Genomic DNA, 26,390 nt, shown 5'->3' with positions numbered 1-26,390 from the left:
AGCTAGCTACTACATCAGTAACCAATATTCACTATGTACTATTTACCAACTACCTGAAATAGAATGGACACTGAAATTTGCCTTTTTGAATTCTTAAAATTCTTATCAACATATGCAATTGCGTAGAAAGCATAATCTGCATATAGAACATTTTCACTCTCCATGAAATCCTGCCTACAAACATAGATCTGCCTTTCTGAGACTGGGCAGGAGTCATCCAGCAGCTAGCCTTTTGACTTGTCTTCTTTTACTTTGCATAATGCCTTGGAGATTTTCCCTGTGTTGATGTGGATGCTGTCTATGTCAGAATTCGCGGGTTTTGTTACCGATCATTATTCCAATATGCCAGAGTTTAACTCTTCTTTCACCAGTCAATAAGCATGTAGGATTTATCTTCTAAAGAATAAAATCAATAAATAAAACACTGCTATAAAATAGCTATGCCAGACTTGGTGTGGCTATATGTTTTTATTTCTCTTGAATAAATACCTACTAGTGGTATTCCTGGGTTATACATTGGCTGTATGTTTACCTTTATAAGAACTGCCAAAACTGCTTTCAAAGTCTTTCAGACACTTTACATTCCTATGAGCAAAGTGTGAGATTCGCAGATGCTTCATGTCAGTGCCACAACTTAGAATTATCAGGCTTCTGAATTTCAGCCGTGCTTGTGTCTAGTAAGTGTGTCTCATTTGGTTTTCATTTTTGTTCACACAATGGAAATGTCATTGCTAGACCTTGTTGTGGGAGGGCATATAATTTGCATATAGTACAATAATCTTGTGTCTTAGGGTCAGATGAACTTTGAGGGATGCTTACCCCTTTCATAACACACACTACATTAAAGAATGTCTATGGCCAGCTCCCCAAAATCCCTTTGGACTTTGTCTAATCTCCTTCTACTGTAAACAAAATCTGTTTCTCTCTCTCACTCTCTCCTCCCCCCCTCCACACAGATGAGTTTCACCTGTTGTGGAACTTATGTGGAATTCAACAGATTGTACTGTCTTTTTTTTGTGGTTCCTTTCATGCAGCTTGCTATAATCTGAAGGTCATCTGAGTTGAAGTGTGTATTTTGTTTTGCATTCCCTTGGTAATACTAACTTTCACCGTATGGATGAAATTCCTCTCATAACATGTTACTTGTTCTCATTGTTTATCTACTATGAGTAGAGATCCTACAAACATTGTGCAAGTAGTTTTGTGAAGACACATTTTGCTTCTTCTGAGTAAACAGGAGGAGTTGAATTACTAGGTCACAGAGTAGATAAATATTTACCTTTGTAAGAACTTGCCCAGCTGTTTTCCAAAGCAGTTTTTCCATTTTGCATTTGCAGCCACAACGAAAAAGATTTCAGTTGCTTCCCATCCTTGCCAAAGTTGGTTGGGTTTTTTGTATTTTTTTAAGCTTAGCCATTCTAATGGATGTGTGATGATAAATCATTGTGGTTTAAATTTGCATTTCTCTGGTGACTAATCACAGGCTCATTACTATGCAGTACACCTACCCAACTCTTTTGTCCTTTTGTACTGAATAATCTAGATGATACTGAACTGCAATTAACTGATAAGGTTTTAACTATTCTATATACAATTCCTTCGTCACATTTTTTGTCTTTCTAATATTTTATTGCTAGTATAAATGTGATGTAAAGCAGAGTTGTATAAGTCAGGTAATAAGTACATTTCTTTTTGAATGGTGTCACCAAATATTTTATTGAAGGTATTTTCTCCTTGTTGCATGGCTAGGAAAAATGATATCTTTGAAAGGTATTTATAATATATAGTTCACATAACTTATAATAACTAGTTGATGTAAGACAAATTTCATAAGCTATAAATACATGTTTAAACAGCAAATTTTAACTTGATGATCTAATTTATCAAAACTGTGACTTTTTTGTATTCTATGCAAGAAATCTTTGCTTACCCTAAGACTGCAAAGGTAGTCTGTGTTTCCTTCTTCCTTTTTCACTTTTACATTTAGGTGTAAGATTCATAAAACTGGTGTGTGTGTGTGTGTGTGTGTGTGTGTGTGTGTGTGCGCGCGCGTGCGGGTGCATTCATTACTTGTAAATGGGGCTGTGATAAATATGAATGAGCAAGTATCTCTATTTTGTGACTTAGAGTCCTTATGCTACATGTTCAGAGTGTTATAGCCAGATTATAAAGTATGTCTTTGGTGTCTTTGTCAAAATCAAGATGGTTGTAGCTGTCTACAATCTTCTAGTTTTAGTTTCTTGAGAAATCTCCACACTGTTTTTTTTTTAATTTGAATATATAATGTTTAATAGTTTTCTCTAAAAGGATCAAATACAATGCACTGAAAGCAGTTGTATTTTTCTAGCACAGGCATAATTTTTTTATTTTTTTGCAAAATCTAGACTATGCCATTGCTGTGTCTTGTTGAATATGTATAATGCATTTCAAACTCAATACATCCAAAAACCAAACACTACTCCTACTTCTCCACAAAACCTTCATCTCAAGCTGTTTTTTTCTTTTTTTGTGCCAGTTATGGGGCTTGAACTCAGGGCCTGAGCACTGTTCTCAGACTTTTCTCAAGGCTAGTGCTCTATCACTTGAGCCACAGCGCCACTTCCAGCTTTTTTCTATGTATGTGGTACCGAGGAATCGAATCCAGGTCTTCATGCATGCTAGGCAAGCACTCTACCACTAGGCCAAACTCCCAGCCCCCATCTCAAACTGTTTTAATGCAAATAAGAAACCATGAATCATATCTCAGTTAGACCAATGATTCCTATTCTCAATTTCTTGTCTGTCCCTTTCTTTTCATTTCTATATTTCTAATACTATTCTTTACATTAATATTTATGTACTACTCCACATTGTCAAAAGAGTTTATAATTATGTTCATAAATTTATCTGTCCTCTGTGTATACTAAATCTTAAAGTCCACTCCATTATTCCTGGCCCTATTAATTTGCATTCCCACCAGCACATTTATAGGGTCATTTCTGTCCTCCCACACCTGCCTCCTTGCCCGTATTTATTCCTTTTTCAATGATGGACATTTTCACTGAGGTGAGATGGAATCTCGGTTTTCGTTTGATTTACATTTCTTTTTTTTTTTTTTTAATCGGTCATGGGGCTTGAACTCTGGCTGGGTGTTATCTCTGAGCTGTTCAGCTCAAGACTAGTGCTCTAGCACATGAGCCACAGCACCACTTCTGGTTTTCTGGTGGGTTATTGGAGATAAGAGTCTCATGGACGTTAGTGCCCGGGCTGGCTTTGAACTGTGATCCTCAGACCTCAGCCTCCTGAGTAGCTAGGATTACAGGCGTGAACCATCAGCACCTGGCTTATATTTTCTTTTAAGCTAAGGATGGTGAGCAGTTCTTTATGTATTTATTGGCCATATACACTTCTGAGAACTGTGTTTAATTCAATTGCCCATTTATTACATTATTTTTCATTATTTTTTTATCTCCCATCTTGTGACTATTTCTTGATTCTGGTGATTGTTTGCTTTGTGCTATGCAGAAGCTTTTAGCTTTTACATTTGATACAGTTCCTTTTTCTTTTTTTTCAATTCTTGCTCTTATTTCCTTAGTAATTGGAATCTTGTTCAGAAACTCATTGCCTTTGCCTAGATTTTTGAATGTTTTTCTTTTGGTTTCCTGTAGGAATTTTCAATTTTACAGATCACAAATTAAGATCCTTCATGTATTTTGAGTTGATTTTTCTTCATGGATGTCTGGTATCATTTTTCTCCAAGTGAATATTCTGTTTTCCCAATACCATTTGTGAAAGACATTATCTTTCCCCAGTGTATGTCTTTGGCATCTTTGTCAAAATCAAGATGGTTGTAGCTGTCTAGGCTTATTTCTCAATCTTCTATTCCATTTGTCTAGGGGTCTCTTTTTGTTCTATAACTCTGGTATTTTTGTTCCTGTGGCTTTGTAGAATGGAGTCCAGTGTTAAGACACTACTAGCATTGCTCTCTTTGCTCAAATTTGATTTGACTGTTGGGGCTCATTTGTGCTTCCATATAATGTATAGAATTGACATATTTCTGCTAAAAACAACATTGAAATTTTGATAAGAATTGCACAGAATCTGTAGATTACTTCTAGTTCTAAACTCATTTATATGCTATTAATTTTGACAATCTATGAAAATAAGAGGTCTTTCTTTTAGTGACATCTCTAACTTTTCTTTTTGCCAGTCCTGGGGACTGAACTCAAGGCCTGAGCACTGTCCTTGGGCTTTCTCAAGGCTAGACCTCTACCACTCGAGCCTCAGCACCACTTCTGGCTTTTTTCTATGTATCTGGTGCTAAGGAATGGATCTGGGTCTTTGTGCATGCTAGGCAAGCACTCTACCACTAGGCCAAACTCCCAGCCCAAAATGTTGGCTTTTGAATCTTGCTATTTTGCTCAAACTGTTTACTAATTGTAATAATTTTCTGGGGAAATCTTTAGGGTCTTTTGAGTATAGCACCATATCACCTACAAATAGGGATAATTTAAATTTCTCCCTTGCTTACTAGTAATCTATTTTTCTCTCTTATGTCTTCCATTTGCCTTATTGATCTGGCTAAATTCAAGCTCTATATTAATAAGACTTGAGAGTAACTACCCTTATCTCATATTTGTCTTCAGAGATAACTTTTTTGGTTTACTTAAGTTAGTATGAAGTTGGAAACAGGTTTATCATAGCCTTTACTATGTTGATATATTCTTTTTATTCCTAGTTTCTTAGAGCTTTTATCATAAAGAGTTGTTGAATTTTGTCACTATTTTGTCAGTGTTGACAATTCTGCATCTGCTGAGATGATTATATAATATTTTTATCTTAATTTTGTCCCTGTGCTTAATGACATTTATTAATTCTCATATATTGACCCATCCTGAATATCTTAATAACACCTACTGGATTATGATGTACAATCTTTTTAAGGTGTTTCTGCATTTGACTTGCAAGTATTTTGATATGCTTTTCCATCTCTATTCACTGAGGAACTCAGTCCTGTAGTTTCCCTGATGGCAATGTCATTATCTGGTTTTGTTCTTGAGATAATAGATGACCTTATAGAATGGATGTGGTAGTGTTCTTGCCATGTCTAGCTGATGGACTGTTGTGTCATCTTTATTCCAGTCATTTAGCTCCCTCACAGCCCCTCACTACTACTCTTCATAGCTTTCCTAAACACGCGTATGTTAGTAAGGAACTTTCAGCAGAGAGTCATCTTTTTGCAGTTCCTACTTTTGGTTTCTTCCAAAATTCAAGGTACTCTAGGAGCCCCAAACTCTAGTATCTACCTCGTCCCCTCATCAGGGTCACTGTTCACTGTCCTGGTTCTGTGTAGCTTCCACCTAGCCATCTGTCTCTGTCTAACTCTGGGCCTAGACAGAGAGCTGGTGCACCAGGAGTTTCTACTGTGAGATTCCTGTTTCTCAGAGTCCACAGTTCTTTTTACAGTGTCTTTTAATGTTTGAAGATATTATTTCACCCCATTTATCTAGATTTTTTCCATAGTTTATGGTTGAATAAACTCTTTGTGACCAATTACATCTTGGTGGCTGAGAGCAGAAACTACCTGTACTTTTTTCTGAGTCTGGGAGTGAAAAAAGTGTGTATTAGACTTCAGAATTTTTTTTTTAATCTCCTACATTTGATGTCATTTCTGAAGCCCAAAGATGTGAAGCACTGAAGTGGTCAAGCAAACTGCAAAGGATGACATATATTTTACTATATACCTATAAAATGAAATGCCATATTAGAACGTAGTTTATGTGAAACTGTAAAACTATTTAGAATTTTAATTCATTTGAGGCAAGGTACTTTTTCCATGAAAACAGTTCATTCTGTGACTTAGGGAGATGGTTGTCATAAGGTATTTAGGCAGAAATACAATGTTTTGTCATTTTTAAATGTTCATTTTTGCTTGGATGAGGAATAAGTACAATCTGCAATCCCATAAAATATGGGTAATACAGAAACTCCCATCCCATACAGTGACATGAATAATAAATAAAGCATTTCTAATCAGATTCTTTCTTTACATCTGCTGCTATGTTTTTACATGAGGATTGTTTTATGGTATTTTATTTGCTCTGTGGTCATCCGGGTCATCAACTTTTAAAAAATGACTTCTTTGTGTATCCATTTTAAAATTCTCCACAAGTTATATTTCTAATAGGAAAAATATGAAAGTATCAAGCTATCATATCACATTTTCAGGTCAACTGAGTCTGAGCACCATTCCCTAGGGAAAATATGTGTTCAGCTCATAGAATCACAAATGTCTTCTCAAATAAAAGAACTCCTCTGGCTATAATATGAGAAGAAAACAATCAGAGCCAATCTTTTCACTCGGGCTACCCCAACACCTCCTTTTTTGAAACTCTTCAATTTCCATCAACAAATATGGGCAGCAGATATTGAGCTCTTTGCTCATTTTGTTCTAACAAGGGATATCTGAAGAGGTTCACCTAAGGATTCAGTCTTATCCTTAGTATAATTGCTTTTCTGAGTCCTTTATGACTTCATGAAACTTATTAAGAAATATTTCCATATTTGATATATCCATTTTTACTAGAATTATTTAAAATATATTCATGCATACTCATGTCCTTTTTGTAAATTGCTATAACACTCTTCATGATTTTTTCCTGGACATGATAGTTATATGTCCTAATCTCTGGTGTGATTAAGGATTCCTATTAAATTATAATATATATGTATGCATATATTATAAAGGTGGTCTTTAGGCAAAGAACAACATATTTTGTCTTCCCTAACATTTCAAGATGTTCTGTGTTGGCAGAAGCTATTCTAGACTAAGAATGGAGAACTTAACTTCCTACAGTACCAGTGACAAGCTGAATGACCTTGAGCCAATTATTTAATCTTTCCATGACTTCTTTATATGTAAATGGTTTGTAAGAGACTACCTGTTTTACAAAGGAATTATGACAATGAAGAAGTTAATATAGATAGAACAGTGCCTGGCACAAAATTAATCTCATTAATTGTTGTTGATGTTACTTTTACACCTGCTTATAAAAGGTCTTTAAATTTTTATTCATTCATTCTTTACAATAGATCTTCAAAGTAAATATCTGATAGGAAAATCAAAGTCCAGGGCTTTTACTTCAGAAGGCTGTATAAATTGTAGTCTCCATCGCCTTAGATAATATAAAAATATATCAAAATTTTTAATGCTGATTATGAGTCTCTGCAAACCTTTAATTTGACCATTTGTAATTAAATAATTTCTTAAAGGTATTTAAATATAATTTGAAATTTTTCTTGGCAAAAGAGCTTAAGACAATCATGGTACTTCTACTACTAGAAAGTGTGCTTGTATCTGTTTGATTTATTTTCTTATTAGAATGCAGAACCACAGATAAAGATTAATTGCTTGCCATGCTGACTGCCACATAGTAAGCAAATTCTCTTCCAATCTCTTTTATCTTTTGAAATACATGTATCTTAAATTTTTGATCCCTTACTCTTTTGAGAAGCAATACTTTTGATCCTACTTTTCAACTTACAAATAAATGTACATGTTCCTATCCATATGGACAATTTGCTTTTCAAATCACTGACAGTTCCTTCTCCTAGGAACTTGTTTCCATTCCACAGTAGAGCTCCCCTAGCCTAAGGCCGGGAGAAAGACAGTCACCTAAACATCAGTAATTATAGTTAACTTATGGACCCATAGAAAAATAACCTCAACATTCAAAGTTCTGGAATCCTTTCAAGTACAGCTTTAGCCTGAGTCTGTGATTTAGGTTACTTTCCATTTCTTTTAAGAGCTAAACACAACCTAGTAAAGAGAAGTCTTTGAAATGCGAGCTGGTTGACCATTTCCGGTGCAGAATACCCAACCCCAAGGATCAGGCTTGGGAAGGTCTCCAGCTTCATCAGCAACTGCTGAGCAACGACGTCACTGTGGGAAGTCAACCGAACTGTGTGTTCTGATAAACAGTGTGCGGCTGCAGTTGCCACTGGTGAATTCTTTTTCTCCTGGGACGTGCCAGCACTGGTGAATTATTTTTCTCTTGGGAAGCGTCAGCACAGTTCCCTCTTCATGTGGAAGCTTTGAAGAATAGGAGTGGGTAAGACAGAAAGGGCACCAGGTGCCAAGGATGAGTCTTAAACTCACTTAAATGTCAAGAACAGTATTTTGGCTTAACTCCACTCCTCTGTGAGAAGAACATCAAAAGATAACTAGAGTTTATTGAAAAATAAGCCATTTCTCCCTAACCACAACTGGTGTCTTGTTTCAGAGGTCATCCTAGTACTGGCAGATTGCAGATTGATCTGATTCTTTTGATATGAGTACTTTGCTTAGGTGGATGATGGCTTCCGAAGGCTGTAGGTTGTAATAGTAATGACAGAAGTCCCTCTCTCAGAAATAATTACAGTGAAGGAGCTCAACAGTTTGGCAAGTGTTCCCCTAAATAACATCCATGAGAGAATTGTTTGTCACCGAAGTAGAATAAAAATACCAGTGTTATTACAGAAATGAGCACATGTAATTTCCTGTTTGTCATGCTGACTCCATAATAGATTCCCTTATAGTAGCAAAATGCATCTCATCACCCCGTCATCTGGCTTTCCGGGCTTCTCTCTTTCTTTCTTCCTTCCTTCCTTCCTTCCTTCCTTCCTTCCTTCCTTCCTTCCTTCCTTCCTTCCTTTCTTTCTTTCTTCCTTCTGTTCTTCATTTCTTCCTTCCTTCCTTCCTTCCTTCCTTCCTTCCTTCCTTCCTTCCTTCCTTCCTTCCTTTCTTTCTTTGTGCCTTTTGGTTTTCTCTTTTAGTGTTTGCTTGGGGGTTTGTTACTTTTCTTCATTTTTAAAGCTCTGCGACTTAGGTAATGGTTTACCGAAAGGAGTTTTCATTTTCTTCAAGAAAACAAAGCTGATTTGCCACTGAAAATAAAGAAATAAGAGCTATCTCACAATTGTATTCTAATCAATTCAGATAAAACCCAGGTTCTAAAAACAAAATCCAAAACTGTACTAACTGTAAACTGTTAGTGCTTCAGAATTCAGAGGGATGTTATCACACATACCCCAAATGACTCAAACCAAGTCCCATTAGACTTGTTTTCCAAGTCCTACATTCATTAAAGGAATCTGAAACTTCAAATCCCCTTCTGCTCTCATTAGTATCCTCACTCCTACTCTTCATCAAACATTTTTAAAGACCCAGACACAGAGCTTTCTCCCATGTAAACGTCAATGTACCTAAAATGAACACCAGGACTAGAAATCACTTCATGAGGGGTTATTATCACTATAGTTTAGACCACTCTACAAGATGGTAGAAAAGACAAAGCAAGAGTCATGTCTGATATGGGTCAGGAGGCTTTGCACATATCTCAATTTACGGAGGAAGGAGGGAAAGATTCAGGAGTTGCAAGGTTCAGGAGTGAAACTCTGTAGCTTTCTTGGACCTTATAAAACCAGGTCACAGCTGCCTGGCTTCCTAATTTGGTTTGATGTACTGTGAATTCCCAAGGGGATGAGTCACTCTCTTATTCATATGTAAGTGCAGGAACCATTCCAAAATGAGAATGAGACTGAGTTTACTTGTGAGTTTTAAATGCCTTCTTCCACCCCACTGTACAGTTAGCCTAGCTTGATTCTAATTATTCATCATTTTACGGAGCAAGAGAAGAACATCTTTCATCTTTTGAGGCTATTTGACTTCACTGACCTGGTGTTCCCAGGGGATTTCTTAACCTACATTAGGAATTTTTCACCAAAAATGAATATCTATTATAAAACATGAACACCAAACAAAATTAATTCTAAACTATCTTAAGAAAATTTCTAGGTACCAATGGGGGGGTTTGTACACTTTTCTTGTTACCAGTTAAGCTCCCAAGAACACCGTAAGTTCCTTGCTGTATAAGATTCGATGAGGCAGAAAAACTTTTCCTATTGGTCATCAAATTAAGATGCTGTATGATTTTACCATTTGTTCCATCTTGAAATTTGGCTATGTCATTTCCCACAGCGAATCCCTTCAGGGTGTTTGGTTCTCAGCCACAGTCCATGCCATGGCACAAATGCTTTGAATATAATGAGATAATTACCTTCTGGAAAACCTCCTTGTACCATACTTTACTAGAACTTTCAAGAGGTATCAATTCTACTTTATTACTGTTTATTAACAAAACAGAAAAAGAAAGAAAAGTAGACAATACAATCTAGGTAGTGAATTTCATGCCACATTTTTTGTAATATAAATAGAATTATTTCTCATGAAAAAGTTTCATACCATTTTGCAACCATATGTTGGGTGCCAACTTTGTAGCAAATTATGCTGTAGGTACAGGAAACCAAAGGGAGATGTATGCCTGGAGCTAGGGGGTCACACAGCTGCACTAGTACCTTATAAAATATGAACCAAAGCTTCACAATTCACCTGTGATATGTGCAGAGATCCTCATACAGGCTGCTTGAAAGTGTATAAAATGGAACCAGATGCAGTTGTACATGTCTGTAATCCCAACTACACAGACACATAGGTTGGAAGATCAAAGTCCAGGCTGGCCCCAGGAAAAAACTGTGAGATGCCATCAGAAAACTAAAGCAAAAGAAAAAGAGTTGGAGACATGACCCAAATGGTAGAATGCCTGCCTCCAAAACATAAGACTCTGACTTCATACCCCAGGATGGTTAAAAAGGAGAAAAGAGAAGGAGAAAAAGAAAGAGAGAAGGGAGCAGGAAGAAGAGGAAGCAGTAGAGGAGGAGGAGGAGGAGGAAGGGGAGGAGGAAGAAGAAAAGGAGGAGGGGGTATACAAAATAGATGCTACGTAAAGTAGACAAGTATTTTGGTATTAAGAACCACAGGAAATAAAAAATATTGTTGTGTCTATGCAGTGGTCTTAGGATAAAGAAGAAGAGCCTAAGTTCAGATGTCACTGAGAGAATAGATGTCAGATTTGCCAACATAAAAACTTAAACTTCCACATAGAAATTTTATAAAATCAAAGATACAGTAAGAACTTGATATAATACCAACCAAATAGGATACCATTTGTTATCTGTAATGAACTCCAATCATATATGGAGAAAACCTAGTAACATGGTTAGAAATGCACATTGAACAATAGACATGCACCTCATTTATAAGCTAGATAATCTAATTCATATTATTCACACACCACACACACACACACACACACACACACACACATATATATATATATATGTTTCCCCCTGTTCCCCCTGATTCTGAACTTAGGGCACTGTCCCTGAACTTCTTTTGCTCAAGGCTAGCATTCTGCCACTTGAGCCCCAGCACACCACTTCCAGCTTTTTTGAGTAGCTTATTGGAGATAAGAATCACAGATTTTCCTGCCCATACTGGCTTTGAAATGCAGTCCTCAGATCTCAGCCACCAGTGTCTGCTTCAAGTAATAATATTTTGCTTATCAAATTAATTAGTTTTTAATATAATAATAATTAGTAATATAGATTCACAGGAACCTCATGTAATACTAGCCCAAACTATAACAAACTTTTGAAAAGCTTTCACAGCAGTAAAGAAAAACAAGTTATTATCCTTGCATTCAATAAATCCAAGTCTAGGAAAAAAAATCCTAAACTCAAAAAAACTTGTGAAAAAATATATAATCAAAATAATTTTATTATTAAAATAAAAATTAAAGTTTTTGAGAATAATTTGGTTACAAGAAGAAAAGTCCTTGAAATACTGATGAGTACAAATCATAGGTACACAATTTTTAAATGTATATTTTCATTCAACAAATAAGATTAAACATTTAATACATGGCACACATTGCCATGAGTGTATTATAGAGCACTTTTAACATCCACAAGACCCCCTAGGAACTAGGTGGTATTTCTGTCCTCATCTTAAATATGGGGTAACTGAGACACTTGCTTTAAAATTGTCTACTATCATCCAGTAACTGTAAAAACAACCTTCCTAATCTCATAGAAATTACAATTTAAAAGAGACAAGCTAAAGTCAGTGCTGGTGCTTCACCCCGTCATCCTAGCTACTCAGGAAGCTGAGATCGGAGGAATGAAGTTAGAAGTCACCCCAAGCAAGAGAGTCGATGAGACGCTTATCTCCAATAAACCACCAAAAAGCTGGAAGTGGAGCTGTGGTTCAAGTGGTAGAGTCCTAGCCTTGAACACAAAAGGTCAGGAACAGCACCCAGGATGGAGTCCTGAGTCCAAGCCCCAGGACGGAGAGATAAAAAGAAGCTAACCAATAGACTACCAACATAAATATAGTATAACAGTAATAATAACCCATGAAGTAAAGTCCATTCGAGGGAGGGAAAGGAGCAGCCAAAGGAATGTTCCTTTAGGGGAGATAATAATTGAGTTGATAGGTTAGCATTCACTGAGAAGGCAAGAGTATTTGAGGCGAGGGGATAAACCTCTTTCTTGGTGGAGGGGTGACCAGTTCTGAGAAGTCAATGAACCTAAGAGAAACCAGGCATGCAGAACCTCGAAGAGGTGGCCCTAAAGTCCAAGCACAGTCATAGAAACACCCATGTAGAGATGTGCCATCTGAGACTGGAGAGGAGAGATAATTGGTTGAGAATCACACCATTACTTCATCACAATTGCAAGTGTTCTACCACATTTTCACACTTTTCGAGTGGCAGGATCTTACTCCAAATTCCTAAGGTATGAAAAAGCTCCAACTATTGGAAAAGGGTGAAGATAGCAGTGTTTTGTTTTTTTAAATTTTAAATCAAAGTAGAATGTTCGCTTAAAAAGACAATCAGTCAAAGGCACTTGAAAACACGGGGATTATTTATTTATTAAAGTCTTGTCACACCATGAAATGATTAGGTTGAGTGAGTAGGTGAGATTTTGACACATCACCAAACAGAAAGAGGCGGTTTTAATAGCACAGAAATGCAAAGTCTAAGTGGAGTGATGGGTGATATTTGTAGTTTCCTATCAAATTCAGCATACAATGTTTCTCTGTTTTCTTGTAACACATGAAAAATTCTGTTTATATAAATAAGTAGCTGAGACAAATGTTATAGTTTGGCATCTCCAGATATTATTCTATTAAACCAAAACATATGCTGAAAGAAAACAAGTAGGAAGTTCTTGTATTTTAAAATAAACTATTGAAAACTCTAAAATGTTACATTCCTTTTTCTTTCTTTCTTTGTATTTAATGCCAGGGATTGAATTTAAGGCCTCCCATTTTCTTTTTTTTTTTTCTTTTTGGCCAGGCCTGGGGCTTAAGATCAGGGCCTGAGCATTGTCCTTGGACTTTCTCAAGGCTAGAGCTCTACCACTTGAGCCTCAGCACCACTTCTGGCTTTTTTCTATGTATGTGATACCGAGGAATTGAACCCAGGCCTTTGTGCATGCTAGGCAAGCACTCTATCACTAGGTCAAACTCCTGGCCCAGGCTTTACATTTTCTAAGCAGGAACCCTATCACTTGAGCTACCTACCCAGATAGCCCTTTTGTGTTGTAATTTGTTTCTCAGATAGGGACCACAATAACTTTGCCATACTGATCTTGAATTGTGATTCTCTTACCTGGTCTTTCAAGTAGCTCAGAACTGTGGTGGTTTGCCACCAGGATTGAGATCTTGCTACCTTTGCCTCCTGAATAGCTGAGATTATAGGGTGAGTACCATCAGGCATGGAGAAATATTACATGCCTTGACTGCCAAGAATTGAGTTTGAAAAGAGTTCAGTATCAACAAAGGTCCTAAAAAAATTTAGTTCTTCACTTACTGTTGGAACTATTATCTCGTGCATTGTGAGATATTTAAATGTCATTTCAAAGCCCTTAGATTTTCCAGTAAGGTGATATCTCAATATACCTCAAGTACTTTTCTGAGTTTCATATTTGTTTCATTGGTGATACTTCATTGGCAATGTTAGCATGATTGTATGTGACCTGGCATTGCCAAATTGAGCTTGTTTGGTTTATAAAAAATAAAAAACAAAAATAGAACAGGCACACAAATTCATAAGATCAGCTATTTGAAACATTTCACTAGGGAAAACTCAACAAAAATGAATTTTGCCATTGCCTTGCCCCAAACACACCAGGGGTGCAGAAGTCAGCTCTACAACTAATGACGCACAGATTGTTAAAATTACAAAAATAAAAATAACAAAAATACATCTGCAGTGTAAAAGACGATGGTTTAATAACACTTAGAAGAAGAATAGAAGAATCTTAGAACATCGCATGGAAAGCTCTTTTTGGAAGCTTATTTTCTTCTATCTCTCTTACATAGCTTTCCTGAAATAGAATTTATGGACTGGAAACAAGCAGCTCATCCCTGTAACCCCAGCTACACAGGAGACAAAGAATAGGAGTATCATAGTTTAAGCCTCCTGGGCAAAAAGTTAGTGGTGCTTCATCTCAACAAACAAATGGGCCATGGTGGTACATGTCTTTAGCTCCACAACTCAGGAGAGAGAGGTAGGAAGATCATAGCTTGACGCTGACCTTGGTTGGGGATGTGGGGATAAAAATACTTAAAATCCTTTCCAAAACAACCTAAGGCAATGAGCTTACAGAATTTGGCTCAACTGTCTGTCTGACTCTGTTTAGAGAAGAAAAGTGCAGAAGAAGGTTAGAGAAACCTTCCTGTTTTAACATTCTCTCAAATGCCACAGGACCCTTTCAGATTAGTATGTTCTGAGCATCATCAAATCCAGCCTAGTCACGTCAATCCCAGGACTAGTTTTAGTAAATTTTGTTCCTAGTTTCCCTCACAAATCTATGGAAGAAAGAGAGAAAACCAACAGCAGTGACTTTCTCAAAACAATGAATTTATAATGATTGTACATAACCTTAGGCTTTGAGCTAATTTGTTGCTTCTACTGAATTCATGTTATCTTATTCCCTGGCCTCCTGCACCTTGGTTCTAACTGTTTTCATAGTAACCGCCTACACATATAAAATACTTGTTAGCATACAGCTTAATGAGATGTTCCTGAAAAAAAATGTTTCTTCTCACAAATAATAAATACTTTCTCATGGCTTGAAAGCACACAGGCCAAAGTAACCTGATGACCTTATTTTTCTGCTCCCTACATTTTGTTTTAAATTAACAAGTCTGGTAGAAAGTATAGAGCTACTGTACAAAAATTTCACAGCCTAAACTACTGTGAGATTTTGGATGGTTTTTTTTTATCACCATTAAAAAGTGATTGTCATAACTAAAACAGTGCAATTTCCAAGCTACTTTCTAATTGATGCATCTGAGTATTGCTTTCACTGCAAGCTCAGCTGCCAATGACAATAATGGTGAAAGAAATAATCAATACCAGTGTACCCAGGCTTTGCTTTTGACCAATGCATTATCAAATATTCTCTTCAAGTTTCCAGTATTAAAGGTGATCTCTTTCTAATTTAGGAGTTCTCTCACATGTTTTAAAATTACAAATGCAAAAAAAATCGATGGAGGAATATGAGCTGATGAGACCAAGAGACACCTACTATTTCATACAGAGTTTTTATGTTCATCTTTTTTTTTAAAGTCCATTTCCTTTTCCCCCCTACTGTATAGCTACTAGAAAATTTGAAATTGCTTCTGTGGCTTATATTGTGGACAGCATCGTCTCTGTTAGATCATCGTGAGACATGTTGGGCAAAGGTGCTTAATTTTACCAGGTAGTTAATGGAGGGAAGTACTGAGAATCTCTCCTAAGATACCTGCTGCCTCAGTTTCATGTTAGCCTACCCACACAGGTTTACAGAACTGTATTTGCTGCCATTGAATCCTATTGAATGTGACATAGTCATATTAAAGTTCAACTACAAGATAATTAATGCTCTAAATGTACAAGTAGTTTTACACTGAATTAAGTCCTTCAAATAAAAACCTTAAAGGCCATTTATTTGTGCCTAGTAGGGTTTTTTGTTTTGGAGGAGTTTTTTTTTTTTTGCCAGAAGTTTCAACTCAAGACTTGGGCACTGTCCTTGAGCTTTGTCAAGGCTAGCGCTCTACCACTTGAGCCATAGCGCCATTTCCAGCTTTTTCTGTATATATTGTACCAAGGAATCAAACCCAAGGCCTCGTGCATGCTAAGCAAGCACTCTACTAGGCCACACTTCCAGCCTGCCTAGTAGTTTTATTTCATCTCTTCACAGACTGAAGAGTTTAACTGAAACTTTAGTCAAATATGTATCCAAGCTGAGCGTACATCTGATAAACCATATGGTTCCACGAAACTCCTCTAAAAATTGCTGCTTTTGAAAGAACCTTCATGAATACTACAATACACGGGTTTGTCTGACTTTAGTCTTCTCCCTTCTTCTGTAATTAGAGTAGCAATTCTCAACTGCCCCCTGCGTGACTGACACCAACCACTTTCTATGAACACTAAACCTATCAAAGTCACATTCTGATTGCTGTAGTCAGCTAGTCTGGTAGTAGCTAGAGCCTAAGCATTAATAAGAGGCCACTTTGACTCAATGAACCTTGTCCCAGTGAGGAGAATATACCTGGTCAATACTGATGTCAAATCTTTGTTCATCTCAAAGACCTCTTCAAATACTGCATTTGAGATTAAGAAAGCAGATCTTGCAACAGAGGGTAGGGTATGAAAAAGAATAATCAATGACTTAAAAGAATACCAATCGACTTTCTATTAGTTACTATTTAGAGTGAATTCTTTTTTTTCATATATTTTTTATTGTAATTAATAGAAGGGTTACATGATATTTGCCAGATAGAAGGTGCATTAATTCACATACATTGATATCCTTTCACATGTCTTGGTCCCCATTTCCCTCCCACCCACCCCTACCCCTCATCTTGTTTTCCCCCATTCCCTATCCAATTTCAAAGAACCAAATACAAATATATCTGATATATCAAGTAACAAAGTGAGATACTGTAACAATATGAGATAACCAAGGGACAGCAAAAGAGATGAGAGATAACATAGTACCTTAAGAACAACAATCATTCTTTATATGGCTTATGTTTCTATATCCTAGAGATCCTTTCATTTAGCGTCCTACTATATGGCCTTTGGTATCAAGGTTTTGCTCTATTGCAAATCTCTGCTAGGAGAGCCCAAGGTTTCTACTGATTATGACAAATGAGGGAAACCATTGAGCCTAAGTTCCTTTGAGTCTGGCTTACTTCACTTAATATGATTTTTTTCTAAGTCTTTCCATTTCCTAACAAATGGGGCGATGTCATTCTTTCTGACAGCAGCATAGAATTCCATTGTGTACAAATACCACAACTTGTTGATCCACTCATCAACTGAGGGACATCTAGGTTGGTTCCATATCTTTGCTATGATAAATAGTGCTGCAAGGAACATTGTTGTGCTGATGGATTTAGTATGGCCTACTTTCTGGATGGTTGGGTAAATGCCAAGTAGTGGAATTACTGGGTCATAGGGGAGCTCTATGTTTAGTCTTTTGAGGAACTGCCATACTGCTTTCCATAGTGGTTGAATGAGTTTGCACTCCCACCAACACTGTAGTAGTGATCCCTCCTGGCCACATTCCCTCCAGCATCTGTTGTTATTCGTTTTCCTGATCCTGGCCATTCTAACTGGAGTGAGGTGGAATCTTAGAATTGTTTTGATTTGCATTACTTTTATGACCAGAGATGTTGAGCATTTCTTCATGTGTCTATAGGCCATTTTTGTTTCTTCTTCAGAGAAGACTCTCTTTAAGTCTTTGGCTCATCTTTTAATGGGATGGTTGTTACTTTGGAGATTAGTTTTGGATTGTGAATTCTTAAATGGTTAAATTTACTTGTGAATTTTGGGATCTGTGTACGCAAATCATCCATACTAAGTGCTGAGGGGAAGCTCTTCATGTCAATGTGAAATCATGCAAGCACAGGGAATAGGAAGTTGGTTGTGGAGAAAGTACAGCCTTCTCCTGGGGGTGTAGGAGACAGGTATCTGTGTGTACACACATTCCCATCCTGAGGAGGTATTCTTTGTCAACAGGGCTATTCTTCCAGATGTGCATAGAAACTATGAAACTGTTTAACAGGCACAACACAGGTTACAGATTATTAAGTATGATATCAAGTTTAGCCCAATACTTGGTAGACTGAGGCACAAGGATCACAAAGCGAGCCTGGACTATATAGTAAGACACAAACAAACAATAAACCAAAATCATCTTTGTCTTTCCAAGGATTACAAAACCTATTGCACTCTAATCATGAGCCACATAGCCAAAAGAACCAAGCTTTTATTTGCAAGAAACAAGCTACTAATAAAGAGATTTTTAATGGTGAACTGAATATCAGCAGCCAACATGGAGATTTCTTAACAGACTAACAAAAGTCCTCATAGGGCAGTGAAATACCACATAAAACATACAAAAAATATTATTCCACGGGACTACATTATATCCAGATACAGAGACTGGGCTTACTTGCACTTTTTTAGATAGACAAGTTGCTATCTTCTAAGGTAAAAGGAAACTTAAGTTGCATAATATCTGTAGTGCCTATAGTCTGGACGAATGCCAACAGAAATATATGTACGTATGCTCCTATATATATTCCTATATGTGTATATATATATGTTCCTATACAATATGTAGAGATACATTTTTTTAAAAAGTGTGGTGTGTACCAAGTACCAGAGATTCAACTCAGATCCTTGTGTTCACAGATAGTTCTCTGCCAGAGGAGCCTCACTTCCAGTTGACATTTAATTGGAGACAGACAGATTCAAGGAGATTTCTATCCAGGTTAGCTTTGAACCATGAGTCTCAGATCTCAATCTCCAGAGTAGCTAGGATTATAGATATGAGCCTCCAGCACTGGAGTTCAGATATAGCAACTCTTTTCTGTACATTTATAGAAGTATAATAGCTTTGTGGTTCAGGGAATTGATTATCTTTATTTTTTAATTGTATTTATCATTGGGGTAATGTATAGAGTGATTACAGTTACATTCATCAGGTAGTGGGTACATTACTTCTCGAACATTGATACCCCTTCTCATGTTTTTGTCCTGGTTTCCCTTCCCCCACTTTCTCTCAATCATGTTATTTTTCCCCTTTACTTCCCTATTTCAAATAAACAAATAAAATTGTATACAATTTCCAGGTAAAATTAAAAGAAGTAAGCCAGGCCCAAAACACCATAGGCTGTATGGTTAGCCTCATTTGTAATAACTAGAATATGTCTAGAATATTCTTAACAAAGGATCATAATGGCTTAATATTGATGTAGATATAACCATTCAAAATGATGCTTATCAAAATGAACTCCAAAAAATAGAAAGCAAGAGTTATTATTATTGCACTGCTTGCCACTCCGTTTTTTTTCTTTTTTCTCTTTTCCCCTTTGATTTATTCCCTGCTGTCCTCATTTTTATTTCTGTACCCTTTGTCTTAGATATAAGTTTATCTGATATGAGGAAGGGAAAGAAAATCACAGAAAGGGTGAGACAAAGGGTAAACCAATGCAACAGTGATTATTCACTAGACATCATGTTGGAAATAAACTTTATAACTTGAGGGGAAGATGACTCATGGGAGGGGGGAGTAGAAAATGAAAGAGAAAATGAAAGAGGGTAACAGTGTTCAAAAAGAAATGTACTCTTGAACCCTACTGCACTGCTGGAGGTAATGTAAACTAGTACAACCACTCTGGAAGGCAGTTTAGAGGTTTCTCAAAAAACTAAAAACAAACCTTCCCTGTAACCCAGCCATACCACTCCCTGGCATCTACCCTGAGCATCATAAGCCAGGCTATGGTAAGGACACCTGCACAGCCATGTTCATTGCTACACAATGTTCACAATAGCCAAGTGATGGAAACAACCCAGATGGCCCACTACAGATGGGTGGATACAAAAAATGTGATAGGAATTCTACATAGTCACCAGTCACCATGCTCATCACTTCTCTGGGAAGAGGATGGAAAGAGAGCAACCATGTTGAGCGAGATGAGCCAAGATCAAAGGAACAAAAGGCACATGGTCTCCTTGATATTTGAATATTAGATCCAAACAGTACAATACGTGGGTGCTCAAGATCATTGACATGAACTTGGAGATATAAATATAACTGTATAGATATATAAATCTATGATGGGATATATATTCTATAGATACATTGATAGATTGATATGTATCTATGACATACAGTCTTGGCTTAATTTAAATCTAAATTTTGTTCTTAAATTTATGTGCCAGTGATTGCATATAGAGATTCCATTCTTGAATAGTTGTTCATTAAACCTGACATTTGAAATATGTTTTTAAAAAATCAGTGCTAATACAATCTTTTAATAAAAGAGTTGCGGCCGGGAGTTTGGCCTAGTGGTAGAGTGCTTGCCTAGCATGCATGAAGACCCGGGTTCGATTCCTCGGTACCACATATATAGAAAAAGCCGGAAGCGGTGCTGAGGCTCAAGTAGTAGAGCTCCAGCCTTGAGAAAGTCCAAGGACAGTGCTCAGGCCCTGAGCTGAAGCCCAGGACTGGCAAAAATAAATAAATAAATAAATAAATAAAATAAAAAATAAAAAAGTTGCTTATGTAACTGTAAACACCTCTGTATATCACCTTTACAGTAACACTTAAAAGAAAACAAAGAATTACAAGAAATTTGAAAGGTAAAAGATTAATTTGAGCTAAAAAAATATCAGAAAACATCATAAAATACCGTTATTGAAGTGGGGCCTTGAGCATTGGGGAAATTTGAACCTGTAGAGAAAAGGAAATATAGACATTGAAATTAAAGAGAGAGAAAAAAAGAGATGTATAACATATCAAAACATACTCACATACAGTCAAATTATTGAGCCAGGAACTTTTTGCTAACTTCTGGACTTAGGACAGGCTTGTGAGGTGGACAGGGCTTCTGACATGCTGGGGATGAGGAAGTAAGTTCAAGTTCAGGTCAGTGCCACACATAAGCTGCTGAATTCCCTGTCAGGCCAATTCCCTGTCTCTCCTTTACACTTCCTCAAAGATCTGGAGATGTGGTCTCCTGTGACAAAGGGAACAGCCAGAATGTTTGAGTAATACGTCTGAATTTAATACACCTAATTAAACTGATAGTCGTATTTTTCAGTATGCAGTTATCCTCTTTCAATCACATATTAAGAAGCATTTACTATGAACCTTATGTAAAACATTTTTTAGAGATCACTATACATATCAGTGTGAAACTGAGACATAGTGATAACTTAGGCTTTTCAAATTTCATACTAATAAATTAATAAAATAGGATTATGTGCCTTCTTGTATTTCTGTGACTTGTTATAATTGTGTTTGTTGTTTTACTTTGCTAAGATTACATAGAAAAAATGATTTTAAATCATGTGGAAAAAATTCAATACATAAAACACTGCGGATTTTTCTAAGTAGGAATCAGTATTGTCCGGTGATGAACAGATGCTAGGTTGTATTGTAAGTTTCACAGAGCAACCCACTGGAAAGCTCATGAGGCATGGCTCTTCAGATTCCTCCACTTCATGACACTTCTGGAGACTCTTTTTAATTTTGTGCCCATTTGTTAGTATTCCTTTCTTTTAATAATCCCGATACATTTTATAATTCTTATGATCACAAAGGATTCAATTCATCCCAGCTAATGTTAATAATTTAATGATAACTCAGTGGTTTGTGACTGATTATCAATAGACTAAAAGTAAAAAGCTCTCATCTTGTTGGTGCCTCCCTCTCTGGGATTTTCATTTTATTTGCTTCACTGTTTCTAGGAAAGTATAAGTAGTAATAAAAATTAAACCTCAAATCAGTACTCATCTTTATTTCCAAGATGGTCTTGAAGCAAGATTAGAAGAACTCAATACATCACAGTACAGCACCTACTACTACAAGAATTTCCAAATGACCCTAACCTTACACAGGTTTTTAACTCCAACACTGGAAACACCTGCTGGTTTAATCTTTAAGCTTATATAGTGAGATAGAATATAAAGACTAACCCTGTTTTTCTGTGTGGAGAATGGGGCCTAACCATTCAAAGCAAAATTATTTCTTTAATCTTGGTAAAATTTACCAACTCTCACACACACACCTATGTGTGATAGATGATAGATAGAGTGAGAAAAAAAGAGAGAGGGAGAAAGAAATAATCTTGCTTTTCACGGAAAATTCTTTCAGAATTATAATCCTTAGAGAAATCATTTTTTCTCATGTGAGACTCCAGCTAAACCATTCACAGGAGATTTAAGCTTTTCACCATCTTACAGGTAGTTGTTTTTGTTTGCTTGTTTCTTTTTTGTCTCTTATAGAGCTTAAACTGGGGCTTGGGAGCTGTCCCTGAACTCTTTTTGCTCAAGGCTAGAGCTCCATCACTTTGAACCAAGGTCCCACTTACAGTTTTCTTGTGGTTAATGGAGATAAGAATCCAACAGACTTTCCTGCCCAGGCTAGCTTTGAACTGCAGTCCTCAGATGCCATCTTCCTGAGTAGCTAGGATTATAGTTGTGAACCACCAGCACCCTGCCTTACAGTTTTTTTTAAACTTGCCTACCATGCAATAATGAATAAATTTGGTGTATTTTCATTCTTCATTCATTCTATCAGGCAATAGTTATTGAGACCTTACAATGAGATGGTTATTGTTTGGGGGATTGAGAAAAGGCTGTAAATTAAAACTGATGATTCCTACCTTGAAGAGTAGAAGACCCAAGAGAAATGGTCTTTTAACTATCGCTATTTTCTAAGTATATTTTACTATTTGATAAACTGATACCAAAGTAGAACATAATGATTAGAAAAATATATCCAATTCTATTTTCACTGGTAGCTCATTAAACCTGTCAGTCATTTCTCTAAGACAATACTGGATTTCCTAGCTCTAACCTTACTTAGGGTTATCATTGATCGCCAGTCAAATTTACAGAAACTTCTGTTCGGAGATCCAATCCATGTCATAGAGCTGTCCATATGGAAATGGGCTGTCCAGTCTGGCCAGGAATAGTTTTTTTTTTGATTGTCTGTGGGAACATGGAGCTCTTTGACCTCACAAGTAGTTACACAGCAAGCCTTATCCCTGTGGAAAAGTATTTGTTCCTTTGTGGCTCAGAGGCCCTGTGTTTGCATGTTGGGCTTGATGTTCTGGAAGTCATTTTCTCTAGCACTGGGGTTATTTAATTCCAAGGACTGGTTTGAATTTCTTCTCAAACTCTAAGTATATAGGATTACATTTAATTGTTGGTTTACATACAGGAGGATTGCTGTACTGAACTGCAAGCAGCCCTTTATAAGCACTTCTTTGTCTTGAGTAAATATTCATATAGTGACAAGGTGGATATGATCCCATGAATCTCTGAATCACGACACCTTACAAAGATTAGAATATAACCCTCATATTACCTATGAAGCTTTTGCCGTCTTCCCGGTCTTACAGCATAACTTGAAAATTACAGTGTAAATCAGGAAAATCAATGTTTAATGCTTGGGCATATTAGCCAGATTGCTAAACAGCAATTGTGAACACAGATGTATTAGCAATGCATTGGATAAAGACACAGTGGAAGTTGTTATGAGAATTCATTAAGTCTGTGGTCCTGAGGAGACAGGGGCTCAGGCAAGAGCAGGAGTAGCAATGTAAAATCCCCTTCTAGTTCAGATCACACTCGGAAGGTGATGATTAATAAAACAAGCATCTTGATGTATAGCAACTTCTAGAAGTTTCTCAGTGGAGGATGTCCTTCAAAGCACTAGGCCTTCCCAGTCTTCAGGTTCTAATTCCTCCATGTTTTGGGATCCAGGGCCTTGGTCTGATCATCACTTTTGTTTGGTGCATTCTCAACCTTTATTCAGAAGATCATGGTCTTCACAATATAGCCATACTAGACTTGAAACTATGACAAGTATGCTTCTCATGTCTACTAGCTACTCTTCGTAATGACCATGCAGATGATATTTCATCTAAAGAAAGCTCATTGTGAATACCTGTAGAAGGTCATACTATGTGGGAGTCTGAAGGGACAAATAGCTCGGGTAGCAGTCCCCAACCTTGCTGATTGTCAAAACTATGAGCATTAAGAATAACAGAGAAAATGGCTTTAAGGTCACTGAGCAGGTGGTAGCCCAATTCACAGAACCTTTATTCCACCTAAGAAAATGTTGAGAGGGTGATGAACAGCTTTGATCATCAAATAATGTGGTTGTTCCATAGTACTCTCATAACAAAAGATTTCTGAACATTTGTGGGTGCACTCTCTGTAAGAGTGGGTCAGTGACTCCAGTGAGATCCATAACCTACAGAATCTAGGCATGAGTCCATGACTTGAAAGGTCATGATCTTGTCTCTGAAACATCTCCCAGCCTCATGTCTCTCCACTTCCCTTCTCCCCTGTGATCTGTCTCCCTGCTCATGATGCCATTCTTAACTACCTTCATTTTCTCATTTGCCTTTAGAATTTTTGCATCTACATTTTTGTGGTGCTGAGAATAAACAGCCGCCCAGTTTAATCTTGTGCTTCAGACTCCATTGAGAAGTGTGGGGGTGGTGGTGTTATTACTCTCAGTTCCTTTCTCTTTTATCAAAGGAGAATACATTATTCAGAAACTTGTCCATGCTTATCAAAATGTGACAAGTTATTCTAATTGACCATAGGGAACTTCTTTCTTAGCCATTTCAGTTCTTCTTCCTTTCTCAATGTCAAGGACAGGGGTTCATTAGTAAATGTTTCTATCTCTATCAAGTTCCACAAACCTCTGTTCTTTTTTTTTTTGGCCAGTCCTGGGCTTGAGCTCAGGGCCTGAGCACTGTTCTTGGACTTTCTCAAGGCTAGAGCTCTACCACTTGAGCCTCAGCACCACTTCCAGGTTTTTTTCTATGTATGTGGTACTGAGGAATAGAACCCGGGTCTTCATGCATACTAGCCTAGCACTCTACCACTAGGCCAAATTCCCAGCCCCAAACTTCTGTTCTTTGAATGGTTGGATTTTTAAGTTCCTTCCTATATGAAGGGACAGTACTTTTTTTTGTAGGAGGAAGAAAATTTTTCCCTACCTAGAAGAACTGTGCTTTGTGTTTTGTACAGAGACCCACCAAATGGCCATATCCTACTTCCAACCCCTTCCTTCCACAAAACCACCAGTATACTGACCACAGGATGGGTTTTAGAGTATCTGAGATGATTCTTTCTATATGACATTACTCAGTAGGGGGGTGAGCATTGACTCCTTCAGTAGCTCCATAGAAGTGTCAAAAATAAGTAAAACAAACCAAAAATAACACAATAGATAAGAAAAGGATTTGAGATTTTAACTTCTATATGCTAAATTCTCTCTAGTATATTCAACAATCAGTTGGTCTGTACTACTTATTTTCTCTAATATAAATATCCATTCATCTTAAATAATTCACTAAATATACATTAAACATTTTTTATTATAGTTACTTGTCAGCTCTAGGAATTCTGAATTGCTAAATAAAAGATGAAATTACATTATGAAATTCTCAAATTGCACTCAGATATGTGATAAATATTGGCATGCAGTAGGGGACAATTCTCAGAGCTCATACCAGAATTCTTCCCAAGTTCCTGGCCTCCAATGTCTACTCAGCTCCTATAACTGGATGCATTGGAGAAAGATTTGGTTAGAATCATGGTTGCTCAGAGTCTAGAGTCATTGTTCTGCATAGTGAAAAATTCAGCCTTCAATATTTACCTTAATATATGCAATGAAATGAAGACACAGTAACTGAACTTGTGTGCCATGTGATTCCAGTATCTCTCTAATGGGGAGGTCAAACAGATGCCAGATGCAAAACACATAACCATTTTAGTGCCCTCTACTGTCTGGGGCTAGAATGACAGAAGATACAACTCTGCCTTCTAGATGTTTCCTTCCTAACTTATTTTAAAAAAGAAAGTCAAGCTGAAACCAGGTTTTCCAAGTTTTGGTCAATAATAAGTAGCTTTTAAACATTTAAAAATATGGGGTCTATAATAAAATGCTGAGAGAATCTCTGGAGATTGCTGCTGTTGGCTCTTTTCTAATAGAAAGCATACGCATTGAGCTAACATTTTGTCCTTTGAAGAAGAAAACAAAGCTGTTAAAAGCTAGTAGGCTCATTTTCCAATAGCAATAGCATTAATATCTTTCAAGTCATTCCTAACCATAGCTAATGAGAGGTTTAGAAGGGATAGGCCTTCCTGTAGGGTCACCCCAGGGTATGGAGACCACAGAGCTGCTGTTGACTGTTGGCAACAATGGGTTTGTTTAGAATTTCTACTTAGCTTGAGGTGATTATCTTATTTTCTTTTTTCTCTTGTTGGTGTGTGTCTTATTTTGACTGGCTGAGTTTGGGTTTGACCATGAAGCAGTGCCAGGTTGTTGCCGAAGATCTACACTGACAGATCGTTGAAAGCTTGTGAGGCTGACGTTTTCACAGCCTGCAGTAGGGTGGAAATCTGCTCTTTCACTGGAAAAGCTTAGGAAGG

At 37.0% G+C, this 26,390-nt stretch overlaps 1 protein-coding gene across 3 annotated transcripts in view; it reads left to right on the top strand.

Moving 5' to 3' along the window:
• The window catches only part of Pde7b (phosphodiesterase 7B), a 294,549-nt gene that overhangs the window by 59,946 nt on the left and 208,213 nt on the right, over positions 1-26,390 (top strand). The window contains exon 1 of one of the 3 annotated variants that reach the window (XM_090338074.1): positions 7,988-8,090. The exons of the other annotated variants lie outside the window; for them this stretch is intronic. The gene's annotated coding sequence lies outside the window, so the exon portion shown is untranslated. Of the gene's footprint in view, positions 1-7,987; positions 8,091-26,390 lie in introns of those variants that run through there. 3 annotated transcript variants of the gene reach the window in all.

This window comes from Megascapheus bottae, chromosome 8 (assembly GCF_031878675.1).
Source record: "Megascapheus bottae isolate mThoBot1 chromosome 8, mThoBot2.hap1, whole genome shotgun sequence".
In the NCBI taxonomy this organism is placed as follows: domain Eukaryota; kingdom Metazoa; phylum Chordata; class Mammalia; order Rodentia; family Geomyidae; genus Megascapheus; species Megascapheus bottae.
This window is presented reverse-complemented; position numbering and strand designations above follow the sequence as displayed.